Source organism: Rissa tridactyla, chromosome 3, assembly GCF_028500815.1.
Source record: "Rissa tridactyla isolate bRisTri1 chromosome 3, bRisTri1.patW.cur.20221130, whole genome shotgun sequence".
In the NCBI taxonomy this organism is placed as follows: domain Eukaryota; kingdom Metazoa; phylum Chordata; class Aves; order Charadriiformes; family Laridae; genus Rissa; species Rissa tridactyla.
This window is the reverse complement of record NC_071468.1, coordinates 9616274-9638361: the sequence shown is the minus strand read 5'-3', so window position 1 is coordinate 9638361 and position 22088 is coordinate 9616274. Positions and strand designations below refer to the sequence as shown.

General features: G+C 47.8%; 1 protein-coding gene across 1 annotated transcript in view; it reads right to left on the bottom strand.

The window, feature by feature from the left end:
- Positions 1-22088, bottom strand: part of SLC24A3 (solute carrier family 24 member 3) — a 181372-nt gene that overhangs the window by 147345 nt on the left and 11939 nt on the right. The window contains exon 2 of the mRNA XM_054196185.1: positions 3754-3891. The gene's annotated coding sequence lies outside the window, so the exon portion shown is untranslated. The remainder of the gene's footprint in view (positions 1-3753; positions 3892-22088) is intronic.

Below are 22088 nucleotides of genomic sequence, written 5' to 3'. Positions count from 1 at the left end.
GTGAGGAGCTAACGAGGGGTGGCACCGGGACCTCAGCGTGCCACAACCAAGCAGCATCTAACATCAATTTCTAGACACGTAACGTCCCATCCTGACGCAGGCTGTGAGCTCGTCACCTTCATGACAGCTGATAAACCAAGTCTGAATTAACAGCAAGTTTCTCTGAATTTCTCCAGTGCAAACCTAGCTCTGAATTTGGTAGCACATAGACCTGACCCAGAGCTCAACATTAAATCAGCTTAAGCCTTTCTGTTGGCTTCCAGAGGGTGAGTCATATTTCTAAACAGGACTAGGTGGTTAAGTGATACCTTGCCTGAAGTAACACGAGTACTTCTCAACTCTTTCCTCATCATCTTTTGTATTAGCTAAAACTGTTTGCCAAACCCAGCCAAAATCAACATGTGCTTTAGTTAAACAATATCACTTCTTTGTGAATAAACTGTCCAATATTTTTTGTCCACCTCTAGTTCCACCCATCCTTCACATGCATACAGGGACAAGAGGATGGCAGGAGAAGCCAGAAGAACATCTGCTGCATGACAACACGGTCAGGTTCTCCCACGAAGAGCCACGAGGCATCCAAGAGAGACGGGCTAGGCACGTATGATTACAGGACTGGAAAATAAGGGAACAGCAGACGCAAGACCAGAGGCTCTTTAGAAAAGAAAGTGGGGGTGGTTTTTGTTGCTCTGCCTCCACAAGCGCTCAACACAATCAAATACAACACCAGGACCGGGGCAGAGCAAACGATGATTATTTCTCAGCTTCTTTCTGTTAACAGGACTCATAGCAGTAAGGCTTAAACTGACATTTCAAAACATACCAGGAAGGACTCAAATCCCACAGCAACAAGCAGCGAAAGTAACCTAGCAGCCTTGCAAAGACAGGCGTCCTCTTTTGGGGCTGGCATTTCATCTCATCCATTTGCCACGTCTTGCTACTTCCCCTGCCCTTTTTTTTTTTTTTTTTTTGGGGGGGGGGGTGGGGGGCACTTTGTTGTCCGCATCATCCGTAGCTGAGCGCCAGCTCTCGCAACTGCTCCCAGAGCCAGTCACTCACAGAGCTGAACCCTAAGCAAGGCATACGCGCAAGAGCTAACCAACTCTGTCGGCGCCGACGGGGCAAGGGACCTAGACGAAAGGTTACCATGCCACCATTGCATCAACTACGTGCAACGGATTTTCAAAAAAAGATAGATCGTCTCTTATTTGCTACCCCTGATACAGAAGCAGCCATCTTCCAGACCGAACCTTGCACGATTTATTGCCAAATGCCATACAGCAGGGCTCAAAAACCTCCCGGGGGTTTAGTGAATGGGGGCTACACAGTACGGAACAAGCAGCGCGTTTTAAAGGCAACTGCTCAAAAAGAGCACACTACCACTCCAACTGCAACAGCTTCAAAGCAAAAAATTACAAGAAGGCCAAAAAAAAAAAAAAAAAAAGATCATTACAAAAAAAGGTCTTTAGGCTGGATTCTGTCCATTTCACCCCTTTAATACTTCTACAACGTACGTTTCAAAGGAAAAGTGAGCAAAAACCTCACTATCTGGAGCAGTTCTGATGATAAAATGCTACTAGATAGCCCACTGGATAAACCATTAGCAAATAAAAATAGCAGTTTGCAAATGTCATGCCAGGCTTTCAAATGAGCCTGAAAATACACGTGCAGTTAAAAGAAAAAAAGACCTTTCCTTTAGTGTGTAAAAATGTTGTTTACTGCCAACAGACTACAAAAGCCAAGTGTTGCAAAAAGCCACAAAAAGACTTCAAAATGAGGTATTTTATTTCCCTCCCCCAACAGATGAGGGGAAACTGCTTTTTTAAACACTCACTTTCGCCTAGCTGTAGGTGGTTATGCAACTTAATTTTGGAAGTAGGCAGGAAAAAATAAATGGTCTTTTCAGGCAGCATTTTCCCACCAATACTCACCAAAGGGACGGAGAAGCACCCGAAGGCCGAATGCACATAAGTGCACGCCCTGTGGGGATGCTAAGGGGGTTTAAGCTCTGCCGATTCCCAAGTGACAACAGACGCCCGAGAGTCAGGTTATGCACCACGTGTGAATTACGCTCAGCAACATCACAATTTTAGCCAAATTGCCGGAATTTCCTTGAGCAGCACTGTACAGGCAAGCACTTAGAGAAGGCCTGAACACTACACAATGTACTCAGTAATTATTATTTTATCCTCTGGAAAGGGGGGAGGAAAAAAAAAATACACACCCCAAATAAAAATCCCACATGTTTCCTATAGGGCACTTCACTTGGGGAAGTAAACTGTCCTCAGAAATAGCTGAGGACGTTGAGATAGCAGGTGCTGATGTACCAAGAGCAGTGGGGGAAAGATTACTACAGATGCTGACGTGAGGCCGTAAGATTGGATCTGCACTACACAGGACATACGCAAACAAGTGAAAAATTGAGTAAGAAGAATTTTTGTACTAGTTTCACTGTCTAAAAACAACTATAATCATCCATCTGTCCAGAAATGTTATTAAGGACTACAGTGGAGGAAAAATTGTCGGTAGAGAAGCGCAGCAAGAACTGTATTTGTTAGAATTCCTCTTGGGGCATGTAACCTACGTAAGTCCTGAAGAATGGAGAAACACCTTTCCTTTCTCCTGCCCTCCCCTAACTTTGAGGAAACCACATCCAAGCTCTGCTGTGAAAAGAAAAAAAAAAATAAATAAAGGACCGAACAGCTTAGAAAGCCTACACTCTTGGTAGTGATACATTATGACGACTTCTGTTTAGACAGAAATAAAAACGGCGCAATTGACTGGATGCAAATTGAAGACTCTCCGCCTTGTTCCTTCTTCTGTCATCCATGGAAAGTTTTTTTGTACAAGGTTGCAAGTCATTTGTCCTTTTAACTAGGGGAGAGGAAACTGCCCCTCTAAATAGAGGGGGGCTTTCAGAACGAGGACAAGAATTTGACAAAAAGCCCCAAACAGCTCAGGGAAGGCAACTTCAAAAAGCACATCAGCTCATCTCCTACAGTTAAATACCCACCCTGCCCAATCTGCCTTAATCCTGGCTGCAGGCGGATCCCTCAGGAAGTGGGACACAAGAAGCACACAAACACAGCCGACGTGTTTGTGCTCACCTCCTCCAAAAGCTTCTGAATATGTCAACCAACTTCAACAAAATATAACAGAGCGGCAGCTTCAATGACGTTAAGTTCCTACAAGTTTCATAAAAACAGGAGTCAAGGAGATGAGGAGGACCCTGCTAAGGTCCCTCCCTGAGGAAAAAAATCTATGTTATGAACTGAGCCCTATTTCTCATTAGATCAACCCAACTGCAGGCTACAGGCGGCTAGTTTTCTTTGGGTCCGCTGCTGGTGGAAGTACTTGTACTAAATATACGACTACCTACTAATTTCTCAGATAACAATCCTACTAGCACACATCGTCACTATGTACATCCCCCCCCTAGAACCGCAAGCAATGTTCATGCAGGATCCACAGAAGACATGCTTCTTACGATCTCAGCACTTGGCTATCAGCACATATCAAACATTGTCTCGTACTCTAGCTGACAGCAGGTCCTCCTCTTCTTAGCCCTAGTTACTGAGGGAGTTTGCAATACCCATATGGTGCACACATACACGGAAAACAACATGCGTGTTTATTGACTTACACGGTAGTAAGTACAAGTGTTTCGGCAGTAAAGAGGATACCAGTACACATATCTGGAGGTAAAGAAGCCAACTGTAAGACTGAGGAGCTGGAAGCAGCTTTCGTTCCTACCTGGTTCAGTGCAATTTCTGACGTACGGCTGCCCCCCACCCTCTGGGATATCAGTCGTGTTCTCCTCATTTGCTTGCAGCAGCTGTCTCCCACTCCATTTGTCATTACTTTCCACGGAATAGCTCAGGGCATCATAACCTAAAGGAAAAGAGCAGTAGATACATAAGACTGCACAGAAAAGGCAACTCCTGCTTCTGTTCCTGAATGCTTGAAGAAGACAAGACATTTGCATTTCAAACCCAGTGTCCCTTGGGTTAGAAACGGGGGCGTTTCTAATCCCACCAGAAAGGTACGCTGCCATCAACTCCACATCCCAGTTAGTCCCAAAACCATCAGGAGTCAGGTTCATTCCTCTACAACTTCAAAGGTTCATCCTAGAAGAGCACCTATAGTTTCATGAGAAGTTGTAAACTTCAATCAGTTTAAAACTGGAGTACCACCCACTGTTTCGGTTTAAAAACAAAACAAAAACAAAAAACCTCCACAAACCACCACACACAACAAAAAAACCCCAAACCTCAACTTATTACTTCTGTAGGCATTTCACTGCTGTGAAGTACCAGCAAAACTGCTGAATTTCGCACATGCTTATACAACATTTAAGCCATTTCTGCTTAGGATGACAATGCGATTTGCTGCTGAATGAGGCCTCAGAAATACAGTGTCTGACACGAAAGTTACGTAGGCTTCTTTGTGAACCAAACAAAGGTTACCAGGTGTTAGGAAAGCTCTGCCCCAACAGAGGACGAGGTTCCTCGGGACTGCAAGGGCAGAGCTCAGCAACCCGAGCTGTGTCAGGGAAGAGCAGTAGGGAGGCTGCATCGCAGCGGGGACCGAGGCATCGGAGCAATCGCTGTTTCGTAATACAAGTCTGAACAGTTATTTTCACCAAAGTGGTCGATGGGGATCCGTTTCAATATCTTATGCCCTAGTCTAATGACATCTGTGGAAAGGCTCCCGAACGCGTTTCACTGCGGGCCAGGCAGCAGCTCTTCAAGGCGCTAAGAAGCATTCACTCATTTATAAATATGAAATCTACAGCTTCCTTCAGGTTCTGCTCACAGGGCACAAAGCAACTGATGGAAGCGTCTCTACGAGAGTATAGCCACGTTCGTTCTCAACACGGCTCTTATCAAGCCCAACTGCGCTGTTATTACCACCCAACACAATCTCACCCAAGCCAGATTGTGCCTCCGAGTCACCTCAACAGTCCTCCCTACTTCCAGTCTCTAAACGTCAGGGGTATGTACTTCATACAAACATTAAAAGAGGGGTGGGGTGGGGGAAAAAGAGGATAAACCCCATTCCAGCAGGAGTTAAGCATTTTAGACCCAGGGGTCTGAGGGTACTCTTTACCATGCCCTACCCTCCTAACAGGAAGCGTGTGCACATTTACCGACTCCTCATTTTTCTGACACCACCCATATTGCTATTTGCTCACCAATTTCTTCGCCGGCAAGACACACACCTGGTTGCAAAACAGCTGCACACTATCAAGGAAAGTTTCAGTGCTACACGACTGCTGTTGAGAATACCACGAAAATCCACAACAGTGTATTCCTAGGCCATCAACCTAGTGAAATGTGAATCACCAACTGGAAGGAGCAAAGAGCAATAAAATAAGGAGACTGAAGCGGCACATCTTTGACTCTAGCAGAGAACGAATGTAGCCAGCAACATGACTTTGCCACTGAGAAGCCACGAGGAACTGAAAAGCGGATATTGAGAAGCGAGCGCAGGCAAGAAACACACCAAAAAGTCAACTCACGGGTACCAAAACCAGTTTGCACGTAATAAACATGAAGACACATCATACCAAACCCCTGGCTCCCACCAGCAGCACAGCACAGAGCAGCAACCGCTCTATAGCTGCTTTGTCACCCAGGCTCACAGACTGGTTCCAGCTGCACAGTGCAAGGCGCGGGGTGGTTTCAGGTACGAGTACGCTGCAAGTAACCCTACCAAAGGTAACATGTCACTTTGCCTCGCTACTTCTGACTCTTTCCTTGCCTTACTCCCCACTTCGGCTTTGCCTTGGTGCTGGTAAGTTAAACTCTATTTTGACAGCATCAACAAAAACAGCTGGCTGACTTCCATTATATTCTTGGCACAATGCTGGTCAGCCTTGGACATGTCATATCTACCTAATTAGCTGAAAGCACGTGCTTACGTGTCAGTTCCACGCATCCCATGTAGTTTTAGATTCAAGGGAGGAAGAAAAAAACCCCATAGTTTTTTTAAGCCACCAAGGCATCCACACACACGAAATCAGCTATCTTGCAACAGAGACCTTGAGCCCATCTCGTAGCAAACAGCATTTGAGAGAGATTTCCACCCACCCATCTATCTTCTTTCCACCAAGCAGAATACAGACTCTCTCACAAGGACTTTGCTCCTCAGGTGCCTATCACTGATACTGTCCATGGCCTTTCTCCTGCATGCACTCAGGTTGCGGCAGGGCCTGGCTGTCCTGCCCACTGAGAAGACCATGCAGTTGCCTGTCAAACTTCTACGATGTTTTGAGGCCACTAGGAAACGACAGGTTTTACTCCATGCAGGGAATTCACAGCACCGGAGGCTGTGCAGAGGCCGGAGTCTGCGCCCAATGCTTGATGCTTCAAAACTGAACTATTCCCAGTTTTGTCCAGCACTTTGGAGACAGATTGCAAGCAAAGAGCAGTGGAACAGAGATTCAAATCTTGGGGCGATGCCTCAGAGGGTGCTTAAGGATAAAGTAAAAGGTTCTCTGCAGGTCCCAGCCCATTTGTTAAGTTCTCTGACTCATCCCATTGAGAGAGGTGGTCAACCTCTCTCATCATAGTCTGCTTAGGGCAGCTCCCACGTCACGCTACCAGCGGGGAGGCAATGACTGGGAAGGGGCTGCCTGGAAATTTGCATCCCAGGCCAACGGCAGTGACTGGGACCAACACTCCGAAGACACGCAAGGGTCAGCCTGTGCCCATGTCTGGGGGAAGCACCATGGCTGCATGGGCAGCCTTAAGCACCCCTGTCTTCTGAGCGAAAACTCTTTCACTTGGTAAATTAAGTATCACCATTTGAAGCCTCAAGCACTTTGTGCTTGCTATGCTTTACAAATTTGAGAGGATGCTGTTTGTTTAGTCTGTGAGCACAGTAAGGGCTTAAACTGCGAGTTAAACATATACAAACATCACTGACAGAAGTGGACTGTGTTTCCCAGAACACAGTGCGTTACTGCACATGCAACAAATAATGCAACATCAGGATCTCCCATAATAATACATACACTCTGGTAATCTGAGCTAAGCAGTTTCAGTTCCACATACAAGCCGTTTTCAAAGCAGAGAGGCTCTTCTCCAAGCAGTCGATGTCTCGTTGTGTATCGCCACACGGAGGAAAGGCAAGAGGAAGAACCTGCAAGGACTGCAATGTCCCAGAAGTTCCTGCAGAAACCTCTCCTGCTGCCTCCCCACCCACAACGCCTTTCTCTTTCTGACTGCAAACTTTTCCAAGCAAGGGGCAGAGAAGAAGAAAGTCATTTGAGGTGACTTTGGAAGGGGAAAAGCTTAATTTGGCAATAAAAGTGTTTATAAAGGCTACATTCAGCATTCACACATATCAGCGTAAATAGCAGCAGAACCGGTCCATGGCTGAACTTGATGGGACGGCTGTGACTTACACCAGTAAAAGCTCTCCTCTAGCACCTCCATGTTTAAGCGGGGTCAGCCGTCCCCACGGCAGGACTTGCAACCCACTGACCCCAAAATCGCGCCTTGGGTGTCTCCACTCTAAAACACATTTGGCCCAACAGAGCAATAGAAAACAGAAATTACAGATGAAAGGAGACGCTTTCTTCAAAGGTTTGGCCTTCCAAGGATTTCGCTGTGAAAACAGGGACATATCAAGATTTTAACCTTGCTAACAAGGACATTTTATAACAATTAAATGAGGTCCACATTTCCCTGCTTGCCGGCACTGGCCTCCCCGCAGCATAGCCAGAGGCATCTCAATGCCCGCCCTATGGGCACAGTCTGCGTTCCTATCTGCCCTTGCAGAAAACAACTCAGAAACTTGGATTCATGTTTTGGCAGTGAAAGAGGAACCAACTGTCAGCTGCGGTTTAACCCTTCACACATGGCTGCCTATATAACAGGGACCTCACCCATCCTGTTGGATGCAGGGGACACCACCATTTTGGCCTGGCACCATCTATCCCTGCTTCACACCCAGAACCACTACCTCCAAGAAGTGCTGCAGCACCCGCAACTAGGGACATCACCTTGGTCCTAGCATCCCCACCATGACAGGGCTGCGGGAAGAGCGCACCACCACCACGGCCAGGTGGACAGACCCGCTCTGGCTTCCACAGCCCCTTCCCACCTGTACTGATGAGGTCCCGCCTTGGGGTGCCACAACACCTGCAGCATGAGCACCTCAGGCTCACTCGGGGGAAAGGCACGAGTATATTCTGATCTATTAATACTATACAATCACATCCCCAAGACGGTTTCAAAAAGACAGATGCAACAATCACAAATTCTCTTTGATAACAAGTCTTTTGCAACATGTGCCTTCGGCTTCTCATTCCAGACTGTATCGCGCAACCCTTTATTCACCTGTTCTAAGGCAAACCTTACACTGGCTTGAACCTTCATACCAGCTGCCAAAGGCTGTGGGGCCGGAGCCCTCACGTCACTAAACAAGGGCCCCATCCTTTGATTTCAACATAGACTAAATCACAGCCAGCAAAACGTAGAATAAAAATCTGATATTCCGCAGAGGGGCGACGAGAACAGCAGGAAAAAACAAAACTCTTCTTTCCAAGACAAAGTAGGGAAGGTTCTGGAAAGAAAGCTAATAGTTTTCTTTCTGAAAATGCAGTTATTCAGAACTGGATGATTTTTAATGGGAAGCATGTCAAAGCAATTTCTTCTCATTTTCTCAGCAGAGGTAACGACTACTAAACATCTTGCATTAGCTACATTGTCATTTTTTTCAGGCCAGTACGTAGATTGGATGTTTTTCTTACTAATGTTTCAGCTGCTGGCTTTATAATAAAATAATACTGTGGCATCTTTTAAAACTTTGCTACAAAAAAACAAAACAAAAAAAAAGAGGTTTTACCAAAGCTGTGTACCATAACATATTTCAAAGTGGGTGAATTATTTTTTTTAAGCACTGAACATTACCGCAAGGTATTTTCCACAACTCCAATTACCCAGCACCAGTTTTACATTACAGACTCAGAACCCAGGTTCTGGAGAGCTTCCTCCCAGAGATATTCCCATGGACAAAAAAAAGTGTACGAGTCATTTTTCCCTGTCTTTGTGCCTGTACTGCGTTTCATAATACAAATACGACAACGCAGACGGTGCATTTCCACTGGCCGTGTCTCTTTAAATAAGACAGGGAGCACGTTAGTGTGTGTTTGCTGGGAGCTCCTGTTCCTGCCAAGTTGGGGCAGCAGTCTGGTGAGAACAGGCTCTCTAGCAAGATTGCTGATCTGTTCTCCTTATGATCGTGAAAACGCAGTAGAGTGGAAAGAAGAACTGATCAAATTGCTCAGAACTTCTGAAAACACTCTGCGTGTGACCCAGATCTCCACGTGGGAACTCAAGAGCTCCTTACGCTATTCCAGACGGCTCTGGCTGGAGTTTACAACTTCCAGCACCGCAGAAACGCAGCTGAACTCATCCCGATCCTGCACTTTTCAGCATGAGGAATACTACTTTATAAAAAGCTATACAACATGACGATGTTTCCCAATTACACGCTCATCTCAGAAAAGTGTATTTATTTTCAGCATCAAGGCACAGGAACCTCAACGAACCAGAAATGCGGCAGGACCTCGGCGCGGACATCCAGTTTCTAAGGGGGACAAAGCAACCTGGCATAGATCTTGGGGTCCACCTGTGCTCCTGCGGGATGGACAGCATGGCGGGGGGGACCCTTCGCACAGCTAGCCAACACGCCTTAGAGAACTGAATGAGACAAGAGCACCCAAACTCACCTCTGGAAGGTGGGATACAGGTTAGGGGAGACAACGATACCACACTGATGTGAAGTTACCTGTCTTGCACTCAGCCACACGGCAAAGACTACTTCCGCACAGGTTTACTTAACACACGTACACAGATGAAGAAAACCCTTTTAAGTATTTTTACTGTGATAAAAACGAGCGCAATTGCTCCCTTCGCTAGGATTGCTCCTTATTTCTGGTCCAGTAGCACTAAGTGGCTCTAGATGGGAGGGGACAACACACTGCATGGCACCCTACACCGGCAGCCAAGTGCACGATTAGCAAATACAGCAAGCTCACACCGACCACGAGGCCAAGTATTCAAGTATATTCAAATATTCAAGTATACAGCCTCTCCTCTAAACGTATGCCATCACTTGAGGGAGACAGACTTCTTAGCATCTTTCTCTCCAGGCTGATGATTAAAAACCAAACACCCCTCCGCCCCCACCAGGTCCCCATCTTTGAGATCAGAAGGTTATTTCATGAACCTGGCCACGAAGCGACCAGGTCATTTCATCAAAGCCTCCAAAAACATCCGTTACCCCATAATCAGTGGAAAACGACACAGAAAAGGTTAAGGGGAAGATGAGTGGCTAAATCAGGGTGCTGAGGTTTGCTATGCGGAGGTTGTGGATCAGGAGGCTGGTGTATGGCAGTAACTCAAGACGAGCGTATCGCAGCCCTTCTCATCCAAGACAGGGTTGACTCAGTGGACAAGACAACTTTAGATTAACGGGGGGGTGGGGTGGGGGGGGATTAAAAAATACCCAGGTATGACGTTCAGCTGGGGGAAACTGGGATAACCCCTTCAATTTTGGTGCAGATACTGATTTACAGCAGTGAGGGATTTGGGCCAATAATGCTGAAGCGCAGAAACGCAATGAAGATGAAAGGTGCTTGTGAGCAGCAAGCTGGAGCGGCGAAGAGCTGACAGGCCAGAGGCTGGCCCAGCCAAAGGGACAGATCTGTCACCACAGCCCTTCACAAGCATAATGCGTTGCTGCTAACGGCTTCGCAGAGCTGGCAAGTATCCTCGCCTCTCACTGACAACTACTTTCTATGCAAACTGCTAGATCCTGCTGGCCAAAGCCAAAAACAGCACAGCTTTTCTGAAATATGCTCGTCCTCCCTCCTCTCTTGTCTGTCCCTTTTATCTATTGTTTTGATGGTGGCGGTTTTGGAGGGCTGGTTTCACACACACCCCTTCCAACCAGCTGAATTGTCTCCCTTCTCCCTGAAATTTTCCTACAGTGAATAAACACAACAGGAAAACATTTCTGCGGAAGAAAAAAGCTGGAAGAACTGAGCACGGGCTCCCATGTTAAGCTAGCGGCAGAGGTGGGGAGCAGTGGCGTGGTTACCTCAAAACAGACAGGACAAATCCTCTTGGCAGAGCAAGACTCAGCTAAATTAACTATGGCGTTGCTCCAGAGCTGCCCTTCCACCCCTCTGCCCTGCCACCCCCCAAGACCTGCAGGTAAGCATCCACTCAGCCCCCGTACGCAGGTTTCTCCCAGCGCAATCAGATCTGCCACAGATTGTCACAGCGTAATCTGAGCTCAGGATTGCATAAGCATTTCATAAATGGATTATCTTTCTTTGTAGGCTGATTTGGGAGATGCTTTCCTTTCAAAATCAGCAGCAAAGACCATAAATAGAGCATCCTCGGGGGGGGGGAAACAGAAAAAAAACCCAGAAACCCTACACCTGGCTTTGAAGAGCAGCCTGTTCCTTATGTCTGATTTCAAAACTGTATTTCCACACATACCGACCTACATGTAGGTGTGCAGAAGGGCTGGGGAAGTGCACTGGCGATCCACCACTGTTGTTCATACTCGTATAACGCGACTGGGGCACAGAGGCCAAAGCCAAGTTACAGGCACTTCATAAACAGGAGAGGGTCCCTGCACCAAAGGCCTCTAAACCTAATTTAGATGGCAGAGCAGGAGAAGACACAGGTGCAGAGCAGAGGACCAACTTGCTCGAGAAACACCGCAGGCAGGCCAGTGAGCAGCACTCGCTGCTCTACCAGCAGCTCTTTTCTCCCACAACATCCAGCCTCTACCTCCGCACGCTGCCCAGCCCGGAGATCCACCATCAAGACAAGGGCAGGAGCTAAGGAAGAGACCTCGCAGCCCTGCAAACAGTAAGCAATGAAAAAGGTGACCTGAAGGTCCTGGAGCAACCAGGCACTACCAAGTATTTTAATGGTGAGGATGACTTATCAGAGCACCAGGACATCTGCCAGGTGAGGCAGGTCACCCAATGTGAGACACAGCTTGACAGAAAGCCCAGATGGATTCCCTGCTGCTGAGCAGCACCTGGTCCCATGCCCACAGACCTCCTCTCCTCACCAGTTTTGCAAATCTCCATGGAAAAAGTCTGGTGGCCTTGACAGATGAAGAGTTGTGAGATTTCTCCTACCCCAGCTCTGGTAATTGATTTCTCAAGATTCGCTCCTCAGCCAACAGTCATTAAGCTCAGCCAGAGCCGTGTGACTATATTCACAAAGAATCACAGAATGGTTCGGGTTGGAAGGAACCTTAAAGATCATCTAGTTCCAACCCCCCTGCCAAGGGCAGGGACACCTCCCACTAGACCAGGCTGCTCAAAGCCCCATCCAGCCTGGCCTTGAACACTTCCAGGGATGGGGCAGCCACAACTGCCCCGGCCAACCTGGTCCAGTGCCTCACCACCCTCACAGTAAAGAGTTTCTTCCTGATATCCAATCTAAATTGACCCTCTTTCAGTTTAAAACTGTTACCCCGTGTCCTATCATTACACTCCCTGATAAAGAGTCCCTCCCCATCTTTCCTGTAGGCCTCCTTTAGGTGCTGGAAGGCTGCTATAAGGTCTCCCTGGAGCCTTCTCTTCTCCAGGCTGAACAAGCCCAACTCTCTCACTCTGTCCTCATAGCAGAGGTGCTCCAGCCCTCGCATCATCTTTGTGGCCCTCCTCTGGACCCACTCCAACAGGTCCATGTCTTTATTGCGCTGAGGGCTCCAGAGCTGGACACAGTACTCCAGGTAGGGTCTCACCAGAGTGCAGTAGAGGGGCAGAATCACCTCCCTGGACCTGCTGGCCACGCTTCTTTCGATGTAGCCCAGGATGCGGTTAGCTTTCTGGGCTGCAAGTGCACACTGCCTGCTCATGTGGAGCTTCTCGTCCACCAGCACCCCCAAGCCCTTCTCCTCGGGGCTGCTCTCAAGCCATTCTCTGCCCAACCTGTATTTGTGCCTGGGATTGCCATGACCCAGGTGCAGGACCTTGCGTTTAGCCTGGTTGAACTTCATGAGGTTCACACAGGCCCACCTCTCGAGCCTGTCAAGGATGCCCCACACCTTCTTCAGGGGACCGATGCTGCAGCCTACCAGCACTTCTCACCTTGCTGCCCAGCTGGTACTGGTGCACAGCACAGCTCCCAGACCTTCCCAGTTGAGCTGCCTCCTTCTCCCCATCGCAACGGCCTGCTTTCCTACCAGCCCCTCCATACAAACTCCTATCCACCAGCAACAGACCTCTGCAGTCTTGTACCTCCATCCCTGAGTCTTCTCCCGCTTCCGTGGAAATTCTGTAAGAGGGGGGCAGAACAAAGCACTTCCGATTTTTCAGTTTATCGCTACACAGTGACTCAAGTGCCAGCCACAAAAAACAAAGTGCAAAACCTCACGACAACAAGGAGAGAGTGGCGCTATGCCAGATGGCCCCGCAACCAGAAGATGCGGCAGAGGCAAGTTTGACCCCTCCCCAGGTAATTGGGGCAGGAATGCCACTGCAGCTCCACCTCCCAGGGAAGATCTTCCCATGGTAGCTGATCCTCTGGGAGAGGTCATTAAGTTTTAACCGGAGCAGAGACCGTCCTCCGCCCAGGCAAAGCCTCTCTCGCTCCCCTGTGAAGTTGCTCCCCGGCTTTCTCTGCCCTCATTATTTGTTGAGACAGGGCTGAGGAGCTCGAGGGGACACTCCACCACCCCACAGGACTTCACATTTCTGCCAACAGGCAAAGCAGCGACGCCTGAATCTAAGCTCCTGCGCAGCCAGAAGAGGACAAATTCTCACCACACCCCGCTTCCCCGGCATCTTTCTCCCCCATTCATTACAATTTTTTTATGTCACCACCAGCAGAAAAAAAAAAAAAAGCAGCCCCCACAAAACCCCCAGACGCAATTATATCCCAAATGCCTCTCGCTCTCTGCTACAGAAGTAAATGCAACTTTGATTAAAGATCTCACCTGGTCTTAGAGGAAGATTACAGGCCTGGAGGGATGAACTACAAGTTCTCCTGTTCTCGCACCAGCAGTGACCACACAGATAGTATTTGGTCAAACCGATCCTCCTCTCTGCCAGTTTGACTTTAGAGACGTCACAGAGGCTGACTCTCTGAGCCTAGAAACCTCTCCCAATCTCAAACGCACCACATGGTATCACAAAATACTGCCTCTGTACCCCCTTCTTCCCTCACGTGCACCCTGAGAGAAGCGACGCAGAAGACCAGAGACCCAACTGAGAACAACACAGCCCCCGCGCTCCCATGCGCCTACCATCTTGGCTCCCAGCCCTCCCTGCCAAACCAGACTCCCGTGCACCTCCTGGCAGAGGCTCGCCATCCCTCTCCCAGTAAAGAGCACACAAGCCCACCAAGAGCCCCAAGAAGCTTCCATCCCTCCGAGCAATCACAGGGACTCATGAGCAACAGCTGTGAGTGATGCTCTGAATGCAGCCCAGCTGCTGGTTGGGAAGGCAGGGCACGCTCTGAAGGTCAGACAGCTCTACAGCACATCATGAGGAACAGTAAAACAAAAAAAAAAAAGAACGTGACTTTGAGCTTATTTTAACTCTGAAAAGCTACCAACCATCTGAAAGTGAAATTTCCACATGCACTCTGCTCGAGTCTTCCTCTGCTCCCACGCTGGAGGCAACGGAAACTCGAACACCAGGCAGTGCTTTGTAGAAACCCACTCACAGCAGCGACTGCTCACCAAGCTTTCCATCACTTTGCGTGGCGGTCCTGCCCAGCCAGAGGCTGGGGTCACCTCACTGACCACTGCACAGGCACCTGGGAACAAGGAGCAACACGCAAACACCCTCCGTCCAGAGCACCCACCGCTTGTTGCTGCACCCTTGGGTGCTCACGGCACTCCATCATCTCTGCTGGTGGGTGCTGGTGGCAGCTCTTGGTGTTACGTGCCGCGCTTCACACAGCAAAGCTCAGGGGACGGAAAAGCACCTTTGCAAGGGATTAAATCTTCTACTGCTCGCTGCAGCACTTAGAAGAGAAACACCAGCAAAACTCCCCTCCCTGGCCGGGCAACGCAAAGGTAAAACCACATGCAAACCGGAGCCTGTAGCCAGAGCACGAGGCAATGATTTAAGAGACTGAAGTTTCATTCCTGCTCTGCCACAAACTTGCTGTGACCTTCACCAAATGCTCGCTGTCTCTCCCGAATTTCACCCTCCACCTGCTTCAGCTCAGCACAAGGCCTGTTTTCCCCTATACCTTTCTACGATTCTTCGCAGGAGGGAGACGCGACACTTTAAAAGCATCACAGCGTAGGCAGTGCGGCTTAGGAAGGCATTGCCGCAATCAGGAGGACAGGCTGAAATCTGGATGAGGCGTGATGCAAACTAAAGAGTCTTACTGTTAGGGACTCAGGCCTTCTCTCGTGTTCACCACTTAAACAGCAATAAAGCCCTTTTTCTTCCCCCTAAGCAGCATCACCCCTTGCCACTGCTGCAGCGGTGGCGGAGAGCGGGGCTCACTGCACGAGAAGAGCGGTCAGAGGTGATGCAGCAACGTGCCGGCAGCGCATTAGTTACTGTGTCAGCCCCGGAGCCCCCGCCACAGGAATCCCAGAGGTGCCGGGGCTAGCCACCGAGAGGATGCTTTAACCTTGAACACCCTTGTCCTTCTTCGCTTGCTTCAAACATCGAGAAGTCTCCCCAAAACTGATTTTAAGGAACAATTTGCACAGACTGCGTGTGTTCCCGTTTTACCTGTCTTTTCACTTGCCCAAAAGTTATAGATAAAGCCAAAAGCAATAGTATTTTTTCCTCATGGAAAGCAGAGGAGAAATTAGCTGGAAAAATCTCTTTCATTAACAAAAGCATAGAAGGAGATTGTTTTTTCTCTAAATTTAGGATCTCTGTGACATTTTATGTTCTCATAAAACAGGCATTTTGATACAGGTTTTTATTTACAAATAAAACAGGAGGGATTTAAAAAAAAAAAAAAAAACCAAAATGCTAACCATTAAAAAGCTGGCTCTCTTTAGGTCTGCTAGTTCTCCAGGTCAGTAAAACACCTCTGCCTCAGACCAACCATAAGGTACAACTCATCTTTTAGGCAGCGCACAGTCTCCACGAGAACCCATGGATTTCTGCGTGCACTTCTCCACCATCCTGAACAGTGTTGGTTTTAAGCTTAGTTCACTGAAGATAAAACTTCCTGTTCACTGTCCTGTGCCAAAAATTGTCATTGGATATGTGATTATTCAGGCTTCCTTGATTTTCATTACCAGTTTGTGCAGAAACTTATGTTTTCTTTATTATTCAGATCAGCTTGACCATTAAATTGACTATTCCCTCCTTCTTGCTTTACACATACGTACAAAAGAACGGTTTCACACCTGATAAAAAATACTTTTTAAATTCTCCCTATCACACCTCCTGCGATTCAGCTCCTCTCTAAACAGTGTTTTTCTTCTTATGATAATCTTTTCATGCCTCTAATAATTTTCATAGTTCTGGCTTGGACCTTCCTCTATGCCCCTGCTTAAGCCACACGGGATACTCAAGGTGACAGTTTCCCACCGATCTATACCGCAGCACTCAGTATTTTTAGCCTGATTTCTCTACTTCCATTTCTCAGGGGTATCTTAACTCTTCCGCCGGCACTCTCAATTCATTAACATTTCACTTGTTACAAATGGCAGGTCTGGACGCTGTTGATATTATCTCTGCTGCTTGGCAGCTGCTGACTGCCAGGCGTGATTTCCACTGCGCCCTGGCAACATACATTTTTCCTGACAGAGCTGCTGCCCATTTCTCCTGCCCTGTGACGTTCCAAAAAAAAAAAAAAAAAAAAAAATAAAATAAAAATGGGACAATCTCCTAAGACTGGCCAGCAAACTCCGCTTTTGCCTCCCACTGCTTCTGCGGCTGTTGCGGAGGGGAATTTCAGGGGTAGACAGAACAGCATCCTTTGCGTTACCCTGTTGTAGACGCTGTGACTTTTTTTGCCCCCCTCGTAATAGGGAGGAAGTTTTCAGAGGCATAAAAAGAAGACGGGCAAGAAATCTTCCCTTCCTAACACGTCCTCCGGGCAGCTCCTCCCTCCGATCCGAGCTCCTTCCCAAGGATCCCCTCTCAGCCATGCTCCTTGCCCCACTCCCTGCAAGGGACGCTGGGCAATACCACAGTGCATCCAGACTCTCTGCTCTTTCCTTTTTCTGCATTTCATCAAAACTCTCTCCGAGCTCCCTTCTTGTGTCATCAACCTCCTCAACTCAATTTACCAAGCCTTCCTGCTCCTGGCAAACCAAAAGCACCGCTCAAAATCTTTGCTTATGAAAAATCAGCAAAGCACTAGTTCTAATGAATTTCCAGGTCCCATCAGCACCTCCTCTCTATCAGCCCTCAACATCAAAAAAATCTCAAAACATGGGCTTTGGATGGAGCAGTGAAACCAACACAAAAGGTCCCTCTGACTTCAGAGCAGAAGCAAAGAAACAAAGGACAAGAATCGTGGTAACGAGAGCGTGTTACAGGCGGTTGCACCACAAGTCACCCAGGTCATCTCAGGCTACCATATCAAACTCAAGCATCACAATTTTCTTTCTTCATGGTAGACAGCAAGGAAAAAAATAGTAACAATGAATTAAAAATAACCTGAAATTGATTTTCCATCAGTAAGAGTTCTACTTTTTATACAGTTCCAAGATTCCGTGGCTTCTTGAACCTGGAAATCAAGACCTTACGTGGCTGAAAAAGCAGTAATTGAGATCCTTACTGTTAATCAAACAGATCCTTGTTTCTTGGAAGTTTCAGGTAATGTACTGCAGTAAGAGCATAATTCTCTGGAGGAGATACTTACCTGCTAAGAAGTAGTAAAAAATGAGTTGCATTCCAAACCTATGTGACAGGGGAAAATCCTTGGGGTTTGACTGGGGATTTTTGTTTAGGAGCTGAACCTTCACTCTTCCTTCCCCCACACGTACATATTTGTCTCCTAATTCTGAGGTGACACGGTGGGAGGAAAGACGGTTTTGGGTCAGAGGAAATGCTTTAGTCAACCTGGAATAAAGTATTTTGGTTTGGTTTGCCCTCTTTTACACTTTCAGCTAAATATAATTCTGCAGAATTAAATTTAGTCTGAAAATATCATAAAGACACGCTGGGAAAAGAAACTCATGCCCAGCCAGGCTCAGAGCTGCTACTTCAGCCTCTGCACCGCAGCAGCATGGCTGAAGAAGCTGGAAGGCTGGAGCTGGATGCCCTGACGGACGCGGTCCTTGGGGTGCCGAGAAGGAGCAAACAGCCAGAAATGGAACAGATCAGAGAAACGCACCAAGAGCGGAAGCAGAGCCTGTTCCCTCGGTGAACGTGACCCTCCCGTGGATGACGGATGGAACAGGCCTGCTGTGTCCCTCCAGTGAGCTGGGTGTTGCAAGCATTAAAAAGAAGCCGCCACTTGCAGGAAAGATAGAAAAAAAAGAAGGGAAAAAAAAAAAAGAGAGAGAGAGACTATCATAGACCCTGCCTCCCAGTCTGGTATCTAAACGCCAGAGTGCTCCGATGATAGGGGAGCCATCACAAAAGAGCAGAAGAGGGGTTTTTTTCCATGCTTTTCTCCACAACAGATTAAGAAAAAATGGACCTTGCAAAAAATAAACAAGCAAGAGGGAAAAGGGAGCTTTTGTGTCCGATTTCAATCCAAACATGTTTTTCAAGTTAAAAGACTATTCCTCCCTTCCCTTTGCCTTACAACTCTTTTCCCCTTGTGTTTCTCTGCAACAACACTACATAAATCCGCAACTGTTATTTGTTTAATCGTTATTATTTACTGCTTCCATAGTGCTGGAAACACGCTAGGCACTTTGCAACAGGGAGACAGAGTCTCAGCCCCAGAGAATACATCGTCTCTGATATTTAACTCTGCTCTACTATACCGAATCTGGATTCACTCCCTGAAAGCTCTCTTTATGTGCTGTGAAATTCAGGAAAACTCACCGATAGCCAGACAAGGGAATACAAAGCAGGGAACCCCCCGCCCCCGAAAGACCAGGGCAGGCTGGACTGCTGCAACCCTCACAAATCTCCCAGGCCTTGCGCTAAGGCATCTCATTTAACCACCTGCTACACTGGCACAGGCAAAATTGCAGTGCAGCCAGTGTAAGAACAGGGGATAAAACATAATTAAATGGGTTTTTTTTTTTTGTATCTGTTCAGAAAACCCATGAGACTCAACTTTTATCACCGATAAGAACATGCTGAAGGGCAGCTGTGGGACTCATAATTGACACTGTGCCTTCTTCCCTACAAAACTGAACTCCCTGCACTAATGCATCTCTTTCGTTCCCTGTGCACGGGGCTAAAATTAACACTGGATAGCAAGAGCCACAGGAAAAAAACAAAAAACCCAAAAAAACCCAAAACCCAACACAATGAGGAGCTCAGGAAAGGCTGTGAAGGTTTGCACCCCACACAGAGCGTTTCAGATGTTTGGAGGTGCTCGTGGTCCTACACTCGACCCTGTTCTCCGCCACTGGCCAGCAAGTGGATCTGGTCCGGAGCTGCCACAAGCTAGCTGCAGGCAAACAGGCTCCAAGAGATGGAGAGAACACGCATCAAGCGTCCTCTTGGAAAGCCTGGTTCTTCTACAAAGTGGACAGAAGCACAAGGCTTCCTATGCTGCCAGATCGGCAAGTCTGCCATAAGAAAATCAGCAAAGCACTAGTTGCAACAAATTTCCAGGTCCCATCAGCACCTCCCCTCCGTCAACCCTCAACATTATCCCTTCTCGCCGGTTCTCCAGCCGACGAACATTTCCCTACGATTCCCATGAACTGTGCCTACCAAGGGTCCCAGCTGCAGGCAGGTTTCTGCCCTCATTCAGACCGATCTATGCGTGGCTTAGCCAGGTTGAAAATTACCTTAGTGACATAGAGTGTTTTCCCTACGGTACCCACTTAATTAAATATTGAAAGAGCTATTACCTTTCAGGGATGCCTGTGCACTGGCTGTGTCCATTATTTATAACATAATGTATTCATTATGTATTTTATCCCATGCTCCTATCTGCTGATCTCATAACAGGCCCCTAAAAACAATTTTAAGCAATTAATCCTACCTTAATTACAGACAAATACATACAGAAGCCCCAGGACATCTCTCTCTTCTATTTATTAGAAGTAAAGATACCTAGAAATAATTCTAGTCATCAGAAAAGTGAGGGACAAAGCCCATCAGCCACGGTAATGACAGACCTGGAGACAGGCACATTTTAATCAGCCGCAGTAAAAGTGCCAGCTTCGTCTGCCTGTAAAAAGTAAGATGCGTCCTGCTGCAGCATCCCTCCCGTGACAGGTTCTTCTAATAAAACTGCACCACTAGATGCTGCCTCCTCTATTCTCTTTCACACTGATGATACAAGCCAAGGCTTACTACACCAACATACCTTGGGTTTTCCTGCCTCCCACAGCCCTCCTAACCTCAGATCACCGGCAGAGCCATTTTCCCAGTCAACAGGTGTCACCACTGAGCCATCTCAGGTTGTCCCTTGTCCTTTCCTCCTCCAGCTGAGAGCTAGCCCTTCACTCCTGCAGACAGATTTGGCTGTGAAGTCCAACCTCTCCTTACTCTCCTTAGTGCTTGGGTGCCAGCTCCCTGCTGCCTCTGGGGAGGATGTGCGCAGTGTAACAGGGAGAACGTGCTTAGCGTCCTGCTTGTCTCATTCCGCTTTGTACCATTAGGGTCACTTTTCACAGTCCCACATGAGGAAATTAGCTGTGGGACTCCCTCCAGCAAGAACCGGGCTGTTCCGGGCTGTGCATCTCTGCTGGCAGACCTTACGTTTTAATGCAGTCCTCCTATTCTCTCTCCCACATCCATACCAACACGATGGTTACTGAAAAAACTTTTCCAGGTTCGGGGCGGGGGGGGGAAGGGGGGAGAAAAAAAGAAAAGAATCTCTAGACGCAGCGAGGAAGCACCTCGTAAATCCCTAGATTTCAGCTCGTGTAGGAAACACACTCTGTGACTCTGGAAACACTAGTTTCAGCTCTTTTCTGAAGAGCCCTGGTAACGTACAGGAAAAAATACAATCATCATTAATGCTCATAGAATCATAGAATGACTGGGTTGGAAGGGACCTCAAAGACCATCCAGTTCCAGCCCCCCTGCCCTGGGCAGGGACACCTCCCACTAGACCAGGCTGCTCAAAGCCCCATCCAGCCTGGCCTTGAACACCTCCAGGGATGGGGCAGCCACAGCTTCTCTGGGCAACCTCTTCCAGTGCCTCACCACCCTCAGAGTGAAAAGTTTCTTCCCCATATCTAATCTAAACCTACACTCTTTCAGTTTAAAGCCATTACGCCTTGTCCTATCACTACATGCTCGTGTGAAAAGTCTCTCTCCAGCTTTTCTGTAGCCCCCCTTTAAGTACTGGAAGTCTCCCTGGAGCCTTCTCCAGGCTGAACAACCCCAACTCTCTCAGCCTGTCATATTTTCTGCAACTTTACTGGCTTACCAGAACTAATTCCTATGTTTAGCATCCATCCTGGGAAATCTCACACTTGAGAGGAGTCTGTCTTCCGGTCAAACAGAGCGAGCACAAGTTCTCTGATGCTGAGCACATGGGTCAGCTCTTGAACCAAGGCACGACAACTCAGTAAAGCACTTTCCTAATCCCCCAGGGGTTTGGTGTCCGAGCTGGGAACAGGTTCCCTCTGCTCTGCCTCAGGGGCACAGCGGGCATCACGCGTCAGATGCTCTAAGGGCTCTCAGAGTGGTACAAGTCCAGCATGGACCTGTAAACATCTGCTTCACACAGGGAGCCTCTAAGCAAGGGAGGGAGAGGGAAATGGTGCGCTCGTGTAGAGGTGCACTGCAAACCACTGATGCAAGCCTGACCAAACAGACCTTAAGGAATAACTCCAGGTGGCCAAAGCTAGAACGGCCCCGTCTTTTCTGATCTTTCCCTTTCCCCACCATGGAGAAAACAGTACAAGGAAGATAATGGTCTACGATGCCAACTCAATATTCAGAAACACGGAAAGCAGAGAAGAAACATGTCATGCCCATCCTTGAAAAGAATTTAATGAAGACCCCATTCCAA